This window comes from Heloderma suspectum, chromosome 3 (assembly GCF_057233095.1).
Source record: "Heloderma suspectum isolate Gila_16-S chromosome 3, 16-S_ref, whole genome shotgun sequence".
Taxonomy (NCBI): domain Eukaryota; kingdom Metazoa; phylum Chordata; class Lepidosauria; order Squamata; family Helodermatidae; genus Heloderma; species Heloderma suspectum.
The window spans coordinates 82,164,313-82,179,516 of NC_139460.1; positions in this window are offsets into that span (position 1 = coordinate 82,164,313).

Consider the following 15,204-nt stretch of genomic DNA (forward strand, 5'->3'; position numbering starts at 1 on the left):
GGATTATAATTCCCATCAGCCAGAATGGCCAGTGGTCAGAGATTATGGGAGGTATTGTCCAGAATGTCTGGAGGGCACCAAGTTGCCCACCCCTACTGTAGCTCATTAGGGAAGGCTACATACAGTATATGACCAATTCTAATAAATGAATGATATTAAGTGTACACTTGCGAAGAATTTACAAAGATTGTTGTATTTCTCCACAAGGGCAAGCTATTTGGTAGGGTGCCACATGCCTTTAAATCTGATAAGGAAGACATTCTATTAATCTTATTTTGTTATTCGGTTTACATACTCAGACCTCTTTAATACATATATTGAACATTTTATGTGAACAGTGAATAATTGGTTCAAAGTCCTTAAAAAAATTGCTTCCAAATCAGAAGCCAACCTTAAAAATTACTGTGGTTATTTTGGTGGCCGCTGTATTGTTAAGAACAATTTGCTATATAGCTCTAAAGAAGTTAGTTCAGCAAATCCATTTTGATAGACCATTAAGAGAATATTAGACAATTTGCTATTTGTTTTTATGCATTAAAAAGTAAAAACAAACAAAGGCAATTAAGAGTGCCTCAGATATCATGTTAAAACTCATAAATTCTAGACTTGCCACCAAAATTCTCAGAAATCAAAGGCAGATCAAATGTTGTGGTCCTCTGGCATTTCTGAATCCTGATCCACAAAGTTTGGGCAGCCATACTAAAATCCCGCATGTTTTCTAGAGATCTGTATTGTGTGTTTATTCTGAATGCAGAAATGTTCACTGTTCTCATGGTGCAATGAGAGAAATTGTCATATATTCTCATGATACCTGCATTGTCTGAACACCTTTGCATCAAACCAGCCACAATGACTTCCTATAATCTCACCAGTTCCCACAATGTCAGGTGCTACCTAGAGTGAAATAAGTATACACAAGACCATCAAAAATATTTATGTGGCCTTAAAACTACCAATTCTATAATGCAATCACTCCGTGTGGGGGCAAAAATGTGCGCAGAGAAATATCCAGGACCTGGATCAGTTCACAATATTGAACGAATGGTTGCACAAATTGAACTAGCCAAAAGCCAAAAAGACATCTCCTGTGGGCATTCTCAGAGGCTTGGAAAACATAACTAGAAACGACATTTCTTGAACAGGTTTTGTAAATCATTAGATTCCATCAAGATATATGCCGTGCTAAAAACACATCTTCAGTGTCTACAAAGATGATGATCAAACTCTACAAAATGCCAGTACTTATCCTGCCCCAGGGTTCACAGGTGGATCGCTGCGGTATTTTTGCACACAAAGGGGAAAAGGCAAATGGACAGGCTGCAAATCTAGCATGCTGGGTGGTGGCAGGGCATAGAAATACAAAATCCTACTCTTCCCCATCGAGCTGCTCTTTCAGCAGTGGAGAGGTCACTGCTGAGCACTCAGAAACTAGGCCTCGCTGAGTGTGCAGTGGCAACAGCAGCAGCTGCTGTTGTTGTAGTGGCAAAACGAATGCGAATAATACCTTCGGTATCTTTTTAAATGAAAAAGAGAAACACTATATTGAGGTTGGGGGCAGGCCAGGTAGGGAGAACAAGGGAAGAAACAGGTCAGGTAGATTCCCAGCTAGTGATGGCGGTATGGCGGCCACTTGTGAATTGCCAAAAAAAGAGGACAAAAGACAACACCCATTTGCATAGAATATGCATACACTAATTTATATGTATAGATGCACATTTAGAAAAAAATATTATAATTTAAATAGAAATACAGTACATCTCACCATACTGTGGAAGACTACCACCTGGTGACCTGCATACCTTGCTTAGTCAGCTATCTAGGTGCTGTTGATGGCAACTTCAAGACCTAGCTCTTCCTTTTGATGGTTCCTTTTCTTTAAAACACACTTGGACTAGACAATCCTTCAAATAGAGATGCCTTCAAAATAGAGGACAGTCTTCTGGCAGCCCTTCAAACAGAGGACTGTCCTCTGTAAAAGAAGACCCTGGCCACCCTAGAATGTAATGGTAGCTTCTGGCCACCTTGTTCCATGAAGGGGCTGGCCTGGTGGTGTAGAAACCACCTTGTATTGGGGAGACCCAATTAGTCTTAATGGGAAGGAACAAAAGCCCCAGGGATTGCATATTCAGTCAAGATTCTCGATCTACCCAGCACTGCTCACCACTACACATAATTCAGGCAAAACCACATAAGATAATTAATTTCCAAGATTAAATAAAATGAATCAGAGAAAGATGTGAATTGGTGTTAATTTATTAAATCATCTCCTTCATAGCAGGCATTTACTAAGGAGCAGAAGCTATAATAAAAGCAAACTGGCTTGTACCTGGCCTAATAATGCCCATTTTATCCAAAGCAGCAATAGCATAACCAGACAGGGGTTAGAAACAAATATCTCGTCCCTACCCTAGTATATATTAGGTTTTCATTATCTGCTTTTTGCTAACATCTGGGCTATCTGCTTGCTGCTCCCTCTGAGAGTCGACATTCTCTTTATACGCAGCTTCACAAGATATATTCCCAATTCAGCCAGACCCAGTTTAAACCATCGAGATATGAAATATCCATGTTCCCACCCTCCACCCCAGCTGTCAATGTTCTTTCACATTTTATAACCCAAAGGCAGAAGAAATATTCAGAGGTACTTTCAAGGGCAGCATCATATGGTCAGCATCATTTGTACCCATCATATAGTCAGAGTGATATTTTCTCTCACAGTCGTTAACAAAACATTGTGTGTGTTGCCTTTTATGATAGTAAATGTGACATTCTAAGGATATGTATGTCATATCTGCATAGCAACATTGCAAAGAATACCAAGAATACCTATTCTTGAAAAAACCTAAACTCTGATAATGGTGGAAAAAATATAATTGGAACAAGAGGTGGAAAGTGGAGGCATATGCATGTCCGTATGGGACAGTTTTAGCAAAATATGAAAGTGTAGATGAGGAGGAGTGACAATTAACTTAGGATGATATCACTGGAAGTGAGAATGACATCAAGCAGCACCCTGACATCTCATTCTTTGTAAGATTTGCAAATTTTGGCATGAATTTAAGCAAACTACGATTTTAGACGTTGTTATAAAGCAGCCTTCACCAAACTGGTATGCTCTAGATGTGTTGGACTGCACCTCCCAGCATGGCTGCCTGGGGGTTGCTGGGAGTTGTAGTCCAGCACGTCTGGAGGGCACCAGGTTGGGGAAGGCTGCAGAAGGAATTTCAGTATGTTTCAGGTTCTGATTACTATTTTGAGTCATTTGCAGTTCCCAGTCCATGTAAACCAGTTAACTCATGAAGAGGGGAGAAGGACTGTTCCCAGTGGGCCCCATCCCCAACACATGTAGGGGCCAGAGCCCTGTGGGGGACCCCTAGATACTTCACATGTGGTTACAGCAATACTTTTTCAGTGCCTTTCCACTTCCCATTCATCCATTGAACATACAAACAAATTGGGTATTGAAATGAGCCTAGATGTTGCACAACAGATGATTTTTAAAACAACCTCAAAGGGCACAATCCTCTGCATATTTAGACAGAAAGAAGTCCTACAACTCCCAGTATGCCCCAGCTAGCCATGCTGGCTTGGGAATGAAAAGCCACAGGCTAGGCATAAAAGGTTGCTGAGGATATGGAGGTTAAGGTTTTCAGTAGGGCTGTGCACCACTTCGGTCAGAGGCCCGAACCCCAAGTCGAAGCGGGCTGCTTCGGGTCACTTTGTGCCTCTTCCAAGATGAAGCGGAGGGGGCACGAAATGGCCCAGAGTGGGTCGTGGGCTCACCGAAGCACTCGGTGCACTTTGGAGCATCGGCCCCCGGCCCAGACTCCCCAGCACCTCCAGGTCCTTAACTGAGCTACCTTCTCCGCCGTCGCTGCCTTCTCCTCGCCGCCGTGCTACCACCTTCTCCTGAGGCCTGGATGCATGGCGACTCTTCTTGCAGGGAGTTGCCATTTTTAAAATGGCAACTTCCTGGAAGTTCCAGGAGGTTGCCATTTTAAAAATGGCAACTCTCTGGAAGAAGACAAGTCGCCGCATGTCCAGGCTTCAGGAGATGGCAGCCGTGGCGAAGACAACAGCAGCGGCAGCGAAGGCGATGGCAGTGTGACAGAGAAGGCAGCAGAGACGCGGAGGCGGAGAAGGTGACGGCTGTGGAAGCAGCAGAGGAGGAGGTGGCCCAGGTAAGGAGCTGGGGGTTTGTGCAGGGGCATCGGCGGGGGACCCAAAGCAAGGATCGTCATCCGAACTTTGCTTTGGGTTCAGGGCTGAGGCGGGTCGGGGGCCCCCTGAATCTGCCCAAGCCAGATCAGGCCCGCCTCGGAAGCTGAAAAGCGGCTTCTGAGTCAGATTGGGGAGTCCCTGCACAGCCCTAGTTGTAAGCACCTCGCTGCAGGGCTCCTTCTTAACTTTCCAAGAGGAGGAGCAAGAGGAATTAAGCAGGAAGGGACAGGGCTGACATCTATATGAAGCCGTTGGGTGAGATCATTAGGAGCTTTGGGGTGGGGTGTCACCAGTATGCTGATGATGCTCAGCTCTATTTCTCCTTGTCGTCAGAGTCAGCTGGGGCAGTGAAAGTGCTGGACCAGTGCCTAGGAGGCTGTAATGAGCTGGATGAGGGCCAATAAACTGAAGTTGAATCCTGACAAGATGGAAGGTCTGTGGATTGCTGGTTTCCAAGAACTGGGTAAGCGACCTGTCCTGGATGGGGTTGCCCTCCCCCTGAAGGAGCAGGTGCACATTTCAGGAGTACTCCTAGACCCATCCCTGTCACTGGAGCCCCAGGTGGACTCCATGGCCCGGAGTACTTGGGGCCAGCTTTGGCTGATCCGCCAGCTAATGCAAGATGACTCAGAAGTTGACTCAGAAGTTGCAGCTAATGCAAAATGCAGCAGCTAGCCTGTTGACCAGAACATCTCGCAAAGATCACATAACACCAGTGTTACAGGAATTGCACTGACTATAAATACGGCCAGAATTCACTAGCTATTATTTCCGGCCAGAATTCAAGGTGCTAGTGATGACATTTAAATCTCTAAGCAGCTTGGGGCCTTGATATTTGAGGGAGCGCCTCCCCCTATATATGACTGCCCGAGGTTTGAGATCTGTTGGAGGAGCACTCCTCTGCGTCCTACCACTGCGAGACATACACTATGGTGGGATGTAGGAGAGGGCTTTTTCTGCTGTGGCACCCCAGTTGTAGAATGCCCTCCCCTTGGAGGCCCGATTGGCACAGACATTAGTTTCATTTTGGCACTAAGTTAAAACATGGCTTTTTATCAAAGCCTTTTGAGAGCTAAATGTGTTCCCTAAAGTAGCACACTGTTTTAACTGTTTTGTTTTAGATTTTAAATTGGTATTAGCTTGCTTAATGGTTTAATATGTTTTAGCTGTTTAAATTATTTATTGCTTTATAGTGTCGAAACTGTTTTTTTCTGTATGCCGCCCTGAAATCCTAATGATATGGGGCGGGGGCATATAAATATTTGGAATGAATGAATGAATGAATGAAAGCTATAATTTGATTCACTTGCATCCCTGTCTGTCATTTTAGTTTAGGTCCTTTTATGCAATCTGGAACCTTGAAGCAATCAGAGTTCCCAATCCCATGGAGGATGTATATGCGCATAGGCACCTTTCACTAAATTTGAAATGCATAGGACATAACTAAAGTTGAATGCATAGGACAGGGATGGAGCCATCAGGCACAACACCACTTCACCTCCATGTATTCAGCCAACCATGGCTTATGTAAACCATAGTGGGTTGTGACACATGCTGCAGCCAACCATGGCTTATGTAAACCACAGTGGGTTGTGACACATGCTGCAGCCATTATGAATAAGTACATAAGAAGAGCCATGCTGGATCAGATCAAGGGTCCATCTAGTCCAGCATTCTGTTCACACAGTGGCCAACCAGCTGCCCATGGGAAACCCACAAGCAGGACATGACTGCAACAGCACCCTCCTGCCCATGTTCCCCAGCAACTCATGTATATTGGTATATTGCCTCTGATTCTAGAGGTAGCCATACAGGCATCAGGATAGTAACAATTGATATTCAAGCCATGGCGGGTGGTCATCATGGCTTATTGTGACACTGGAACCTGATGTAGGGTGGGTTGTTGCCATAAACCACCCCGACCCAAAAACAGCCCATGGCAACAACCCACCCTTGCCAGCTTTGGATGTCCTGATAAGCTGTGGCAACCATCCGCTGTGGCTTGAATATTCACAGTGGCTGCCAGCACACGGCTCAACCCACTGTGGCTTAAATTGTGTGCCAAGCTGGATTCCAGCCATGCTTAATTGGTTGAACCAAACCAAGCTCTGCTTAGTAGATGGATTTTTTAAAAGTTGACATTTCTGATCAGCTTTCAATCTCATTGCCTCTAAATATCATAGCAACTTGAGCAAACACATGAAAAACTGGACTTTCCCCCCCATTTTTTTCACAGGTAAATTGAGAAAATTCATCCATACTCAAAATGTGAAGTACTTTGTAATATCCAGTTATTATTTAGAAAGTTCAATTGCTGAAAGCATTTCCATTCACTTTCCACAGTTAGCTTTCTCTTATAAAAACATTAAAAAACAAAACTATGTACTCACATTCTCTCATTTCAAGCAACCATCAAGCAGGGGAATGAAAATGGCAGGTTGTAAGCTAATCAGTGCATTTTAGACAGCATGCTTTCTCATACCATGAAAATGTTCTAAGATATGGTTTGTAATAAATAGCTGGTCGCATGTTTTGCTAATGAAATATTAATTATAAGTGAGACATAATATAGAAAATTAATGTCATATTATTAAGGCTTTCCTGAATCACAGCTGATAGAGCATGGCTTCTAAATAAACAGTTACATTGCACAGTGTAGAGCCCAGCAGGCAATTTGCAATTATGCCTGTCCATGAGAGTGCTGTTTTGAGTTATTGTGGGCAGTCACAGAGGGAAAGGATCCAGCAGCATAATGATAATTACAGATGCATTATTAAACCTCCCTGCCTTTCCTTTGCCTGATCTGGGCGCTAACTGCTGCCTCCCTTCTCTATTCTACAGTCAACATTATACATTAAAGAAACTGCAGCTGGAATATCCAGTTCCTTTTTAAAGCTGAGTAAATTACTCTGCGAATGGGGAAAGACTCCACGTAGCAGAGCTGAAAAATGTAAAATAGTTTAAGCATTTTTTTAAAAAAATGAATGGCTTTTTAAAGACTCGTAATGTTTTAACTGATCAAATTCCTTTAACTGATTTAACTCCTTTCCTTAAGCACATTGTACTTCCTGTGAATCCCCTTCCTTATCACTAACCATAAATGTATAATATGATGTAAATAAAGGGATTAAAAAAAGAGAGAAAGGAAAAGAGAGAAAGAAAAGTCTGGCTTTTATTTGTGTGTGATAAACTTCATTTATTATGAAAATTATATGTATAGATGCCTTGGGTCTAGGTAAATTGAAATCAATTTACACAAGAGTTGTTTCAGGAGAGGATACATTAAGGTTTTTGGTAGGCAGGATGCAAATTTTTTAAAATCTAGTGTAATAGTTATTCTAAAACCATTTTACCACATTTGAAATATCCACAGCCAGGTAAGTGTATGAATCATGCCGTCATTTATGGAGAAAGGAAACAGGTTGCCTTTATTTGGCAGACAGTATAAGCACAGTTACCTTCAAAGCATAGCTGGATGAGTTCCAGGAGAAATGCTTACATTAACATAATTGTGTTATCTAGGTTTTAATTGATTGATTGATTGAATGCACTCTTTATCCAAGACTCCTAGAGCACCTTACAAAAAAACAAAACAAAAACATTGAAACACTAAGTATCAGGCATAAACATAGAGATCTGGGGTTGGTATCCTAGAAATGCAGGATACCACTTACTGCTTATACAATGATGTAGAAAGAAACAGAAATTTTCTAAGCCCTTAGTGCAGGCATGGGAAACTTGTGCTCCTCGTTATTTTGGCCTACAAATCCCATCAGCCCTAGTCAGCACAGCCATGGTTAGGGACGATAGGAGTTGTAGGCTAAACCTCTGGAGGACCAGAAGTTGGCCACCCCTGCCTAAGTGGCACTGCTGTAGCTTATTTAGTTGTTGTTGTTGTTCAGTCGTTCAGTCGTGTCCGACTCTTCATGACCCCATGGACCATAGCACGCCAGGCCTTCCTGTCCTGCACTCTCTCCCGGAGTGTGCTCAGTGGTAAAGAGAGAAATAGTTATGTTGTCCTTCCCACTCTCCCCACTCTGTGGTCCCAAGACTTCTCAGGCATACCCATGGCTGCTATTTATGTAACAGAAACATACACGCTAGTTTCATTCATACAAAGCATCGTGTCTGGTTTGGCGATCTGTTGCTAGAGGTCAATGGCAAAAGATCTGGCCTGTGTGGGAGACTGAATATTATTGTTGATGCTTGTCTTCCATATACAAGCTGATGCACACACATAGTTGTTGTTCAGTCGTTCAGTTGTGTCTGACTCTTCGTGACCCCATGGACCATAGCATGCCAGGCCATCCTGTCCTGCACTCTCTCCCGGAGCGTGCTCAAGTCCATATTCATTGCATCGGTGATGCTATCTAGCCATCTCATCCTCTGCCATCCCCTTCTCCTTTTGCCTTCAGTCTTTCCCAGCATCAGGGTCTTTTCCAGAGTTTTCTCTTCGGCCAAAATATTCTCTTGGCTCTTTGGCTCTTCTTTGGCTCTTCGGTGGCCAAAATATTTCAGCTTCAGCATGTGTCCTTCCAATGAGCAGTCAGGGTTGATTTCCTTTAGGATTGACTGATTTGACCTCCTTGCAGTCCAGGGGACTCGTAAGAGTCTTCTCCAGCACCACAGTTCGAAAGCATCAATTCTTCGGCGCTCAGCCTTCCTTATAGTCCAGCTCTCACAGCCATACATTACTATTGAGAAAACCATAGCTTTGATTAGACGGGCCTTTGTCGGCAAGGTGATGTCTCTGCTTCTTACTATGCTGTCTACGTTTGCCATAGCTTTCCTCCCAATGAGCAAGCGTCTTTTAATTTCATGGCTACAGTCACCGTCTGCGGTGATCTTGGAGCCCAAGAAAATAACATCTGTCACTGCTTCCATTTCTTCCCCTTCTATATGCCAGGAAGTGATGGGGCCAGATGCCATGATCTTGGTTTTTTTAATGTTGAGTTTCAAACCAGCTTTTGCACTCTCCACTTTCACCCTCAACAAGAGGCTCTTGAGATCCTCTTCGCTTTCTGCCATTAGGGTGGTATCATCTGCGTATCTGAGGTTGTTGATAATTCTCCCAGCAATCTTAATTCCGACCTGTGATTCATCCAACCCGGCGTTTCTCATGATGTACTCTGCATATAAGTTAAAAAAGCAGGGCGACAATATGCAGCCTTGTCGTACTCCTTTCCCAATTTTGAACCAATCGGTTGTTCCATGTCTGGTTCTTACTGTTGCTTCTTGACCCTCGTACAGGTTTCTCGGGAGACAGGTAAGGTGGTCTGGTACTCCCATCTCTTTCAGAATTTGCCACAGTTTGTTGTGATCCACACAATCAAAGGCTTTAGTGTAGTCAATGAAGCAGAAATAGACGTTTTTCTGGAATTCTCTTGCTTTCTCCATGATCCAGCGAATGTTGGCGATTTGATCTCTAGTTCCTCTGCCTCTTCGAAACCCAGCTTGTACTTCCGGTAGTTCTCGGTTCGCATACTGCTGAAGCCTAGCTTGTAGGATTTGGAGCATCACCTTGCTGGCATGTGAAAGGAGCGCAATTGTGCGGTAGTTTGAACACTCTTTGGCGTTGCCCTTCTTTGGAATTGGAATGTAAACTGACCTTTTCCAGTCTTGTGGCCATTGCTGAGTGTTCCAAATTTGTTGGCATATTGAATGCAGCACTCTAACAGCATCATCTTTTAGGATTTTAAATAGCTCAGCTAGAATACTGTCTTCTCTGCTAGCTTTGTTGTTACTAATGCTTCCTAAGGACCACTTGACTTCACTCTCTAGGATGTCCGGCTCAAATTCAGTGACCGCACTCTCCTGGCTATCAGGGACATTCAGATCTTTCCTGTATAGTTCTTCTGTGTATTCTTGCCACCTCTTCTTAATCTCATCTGCTTCTGTTAGGTCCCTGCCTTCTTTGTCCTTTATCATGCCCGTCTTTTCACAAAACGTTCCCTTGAGATCTCCAATTTTCTTGAAGACATCTCTAGTCTTTCCCATTCTGTTGTTTTCCTCGATTTCTTTGCATTGTTCATTTAAGAAGGCCTTCTTGTCTCTCCTTGCTATTCTCTGGAACACTGCATTCAGTTGGATATATCTTCCCCTTTCTCCCTTACTTTTCACTTCCCTTCTTTCATCAGCTACTTGTCAAGCCTCATCAGACAGCCACTTGGCTTTCTTGCATTTCTTTTTCTTTGGGATGGATTGAGTTGCTGCCTCCTGAACAATGTTACGGACCTCCGTCCATAGTTCCTCAGGCACTCTGTCTATCAGGTCTAATCCCTGAAATCTATTCCTCACCTCCACTGTATATTCATAAGGGATATGACTGAGGTCATACCTGAATGGTTTAGTGGTTTTCCCTATGTTCTTCAATTTAAGCTGAAATTTTGCAACAAGAAGCTCATGATCTGAGCCACAGTCAGCTCCAGGTCTTGTTTTTACTGACTGTATGGAGCTTCTCCATCTTTGGCTGCAAAGGACATAATCAATCTGATTTCGATATTGACCTTCTGGTGACGTCCATGTGTAGAGTCGCCTCTTGTGCTGTTGGAAAAGAGTGTTTGCTATGATCACTGTGTTCTCTTGGCAAAACTCTATTAGCTTTTGTCCTGCTTCATTTTGTACACCAAGGCCATGCCTGCCTGTTATCCCGGTGATTTCTGGACTTCCTACTTTAGCATTCCAATCCCCTATGATGAAGAGGACATCTTTTTTTGGTGTTAGTTCTAGAAGGTGTTGTAGGTCTTCATAGAACCCATCAACCTCAGCTTCTTTGGCCTCAGTGGTTGGGGCATAGACTTGAATTACTGTGATGTTGAATGGTTTGCCTTGGATTCGTACTGAGATCATTCTATCGTTTTTGAGATTGTACCCCAGTACTGCTTTTCCTACCCTTTTGTTGACTATGAGTGCTGCTCCATTTCTTCTAAGGGATTCTTGCCCACAGTAGTAGATATGATGGTCACCTGATTTAAATTCGCCCATGCTTGTTCATTTTAGTTCGCTGATTCCCAAGATGTGGATGTTCAATCTTGCCATCTCATGTTTGACCACCTCCAGCTTACCTTGATTCATTGATCTGACATTCCAGGTTCCTAAACAATATTGTTCTTTACAGCATCGGATTTTCTTTTCACCACCAGACACATCCACAGCTGAGTGTCCTTTCGGCTTTGGCCCAGCCGCTTCACTCTTTCTGGCGCTACTTGGAAATACCCTCTGCTCTTCCCCAGTAGTATATCGGACACCTTCCAACCTGGGGGTCTCATCTTCCGGCGTCATCTCTTTTAGCCTTGTGATACGTTCCATGGGGTTTTCTTGGCAAGAATACTGGAGTGGGTTGCCATTTCCTTCTCCAGTGGACCACATTTTGTCAGAACTCTCTGCCATGACCTGTCCGTCTTGGGTGGCCCTGCACGGCATAGCTTATGGCTTCACTGAGTTACGCAAGCCCCTTCGCCACAACAAGGCAGTGATCCATGAAGGGGAGCTTATTTAGTAGTTTACTACATTTTGGACTTGAACAATTTCAAGGCAAAAAGTGGCCTTTCAAGGGGCACAAAACACCCTCCAAGCTGTTCTGCCTTAGTAATGGTTTAGATTCTCTGTGGCTGTTTGCACTGCTGCTTCAGCACCATGTAGCCAAATAAATAGAGCCACTTGACAACATAGCCAAGGGCAAACATAGTCCTGGCTTTAGCCTTACTTGGAATAGTAGTGTCAGGACTGATTCTGGGCGCAGGGAGATAGTTAGCAGCTCAGATTCAGAAGAGGGGCTGCCAGAACTGGGGGAGGCTTTTTCACAGGCCAGTTCAGATATTGGTAGACGTGCTTCTCAGCTTACCAACTCCCAGATGCTGGGCATAAAGCTCCCCCCCCCCCCGTGAGAAGCAGCGAGCAGGAGGAGGAGGGGCTTGAGGACTGTGACCTAAGAGACTCGAGGTGGCTGTGCAGAGCTAAGAGGGAAGCGTCAGGGGTGGAGCTCAGGCGGTCGACCCGGTTAGCGATGCGTGAGAGGCTACGCAGGGAAGCAGCACGCGAGTGGCGAGACCTCCCTCCCCAAGTTAGCCTAGCCAGACTGCCTCCCTTTCATCCCATTTGAATCCCCTGGAGGCATTCCTTTGTAGCCAGAGAGTCTTCCAGGATTTGCATCTGTAATGAACCTGTGAATAATGAATTAAAGGAGTGAGACTGAAGCCTCTCCTTTTGTGTGTTTGTGAGTGCTTAAGGAAAGACAAGGGAATCGTGACAAGTAGGGGTGGAGAGGGGATCAACATCCTTATTGCTGAGGCAACTGGCTGGTTCTATCTGTGCTGTACTGCAGCTGTCATTGCCAACCAGCAAGACCTTTTCCCTGATCCTGCTCTCATTGCAGGTAATTATGCACGATCAGTTGTGGCATGATATGGATGGGGATATGCATTCAGATCTGCATCCCTCTGAAAGGGATGAGGGGATCCACATTTAGATAAACATCCCCACTGTGCCTCAGCTAGCCAACTATGTGTGACTGGAACAGGGTGAGGGAATGTCAGCCCAGTTGACTCAGCAATGGGCATGTGTCCCCTCTTTCCCCAATATCCACCCCTCTGCAAACCGTTTCTCACTCTTTTGCAAAGGACTGCAAACAAATCACCAAAAAGGAGGATCACGTTTTGCAACAGTAAGAGGCTTTGCGGAAACTGCCCCCTCTGGTGGGCTCCTCTCTAGTCTTACTGTCTTTTTGGCAGAATGTCTCAGTGCAAGTACTAGGAAGTTACAGCAGTTTGGTGTGGTAAATGGTCTTTCAGATGTTATGGCACCTGTATGCAGAATTGCTAAGTGGAAGCAGATTTGTTGGCCTGTGTGTGTGTGTGTTGTTTGAATCATCCCTCATAGAGGGAGAAAGAGAGAAAACACAACACCATGTGTGAAAGCACCTATATGCTCTCGTAGGGTGCTTCCAGATGGAGGCTGCTAGCAGTACCAATTAGAAGGCATTGTACAGCTATACCATCTTTTCTGTTTATTTTGTGCTTAATGGATTTTCTGTTGTAAGCAAAAAGACAGAAGGATTACAACTGAATGACAACAGTGTCTGCCCCCCCCCCCCCATAAAACTCCGTGAATGAGGCAGGGCAATGGTGCGATGAAAGCTTCATCTGGAAGCACATCTACAACCATGGGTACTTCCAGCACTGTGCTGTCTGTTGAACCTTAACTACTGATTCAGGCTCCACAGAGATGATGGTGACCCAAGGGGTTTATTAACAGGGTTAAACGCAGCTTCCTGGCAGGGCTCTTAATGCAGGCCCGCAAAAAGGTTTCTGCTATTACCAGGGAAGCGAGGAAGAGGAAATCCAGAGACCGTGTTGTACTTAAAGTTAATTCTCTGTCCTTAAATGCAACATAATCTTCTTTCCCTCCCCCACAACCATTTGTTGGATGGTAATTAGGCCATGAAGACTAAATAGAAGTCTCACTTTATAATACTGCGTTCAAAAGATTAAAACAAGCCACGGACCCAGATCGCATCATCACAGCGTAGTTAACAAGCCATGGTGGCTTATTAACCCCACTGTGCTTGCCAGCCAGAATTTCCTAATTACCCTTTCTGGTGCAGTTTGCTCTGTTATCCAAACCTGGGTGATACGGCTTGTCTGAGGGGGCAGAAACCCCCAAATAAACCATGGGCTGCTTTTGCATTATTTGAAGGTAGCTGCCCCTCCAAACAAGCTATGCCACCCGGGTTCGGGCAACATGGCAAGCTGTGCCAATGAGGGTAATTAGGGAAATCCAGCTGGCATCAGGCCAATACACACAGCAGGGGAAATAAGTCACCATGGCATATTTCCCTCACTGAGATCATGCAAACTGGGTCACTGTGACTTATTTAAGCCATTATTTGATCATGCAAACTAGCACAATTTTGTCACAAATGATTCACCCATATTGGGGGTTTTCACACAACCCACACTCAGTGGTAGAGTGTGCATTGTCATTGAACCATGGGTTAGCATGTTGTCCAAACCCGGGACATTTTCCGCAGTGTGGCTTGTTATCCACCCTGAACAAGCCAACAACAAACCATGGGTGGCCTGCTCAAGAAAAATAAGCCATGCTGCATGGTTAACAAGCCACCCAGTGAAAAATGTCCTGAGTTCAGACAACATGCTGACCCATGGTTCAACAACAACCCACACTCAACCACCGAGTGTGGGTTAGCGTGTTGTGTGAATCCAGTTACTGTGAATGACATGACGTCAGTCAGGGAGGGCATAATCCTACTGTTTCCTAGAGATGTCAGTGGCACCCCTTCCCTATCATAGCATTATCTCAGAAACCTCTAAAACAGGCATTCTCTTTGGCCCTTTTCAGTCTTTAGGGTTTATACCCCCCTCCCCCAAAAGATACAAAGACCCAATTCATTATTAGGTTTTACTTTCTAGAATATGTCATGACACAAGGGGGAAGATTACCAACCCTGTCCCTTATTGAGTAAATATTATTTCTTCTATTAATAATTTATTATGCTCAATGCATTTCAAACTGTGTGCTTCTTCAGTGGCACTCCTGAATGGCAATTGTCATGTCAACCTGGTATCAAGAAGCAAGCTATTGCCTGCTGTGTTGACAAACTAAGAAAGCCCAGTTCAGCAAATATATTTATATCCCACCTCTCCTCCAAAGAGTTCAGGGTATTGTATATGGTGCTCCCCACTCCATTTTATCTTCACATCCCTGTAAGGGAAGTTATGCTGAGAGAGATAGTGACTGGCCGAATGTCACCCAGTGAGCTTCATGGCTAAGTGGGGATTTAAACCTGGGTTTCCACAGTCCTAGTTGGTCACTCTAACCACTATACTGTACTACATTTTAACACCTTCTTGCCCAGTATTACCTCTGTAACATTCAGGACTCCAAACATCGATGAAGGGGCATAAGCTATTTGCAAGCTAGTTATTTATGATGAGAGGCCAGAAGGGTGGTTTGTGGCAGGAGCTA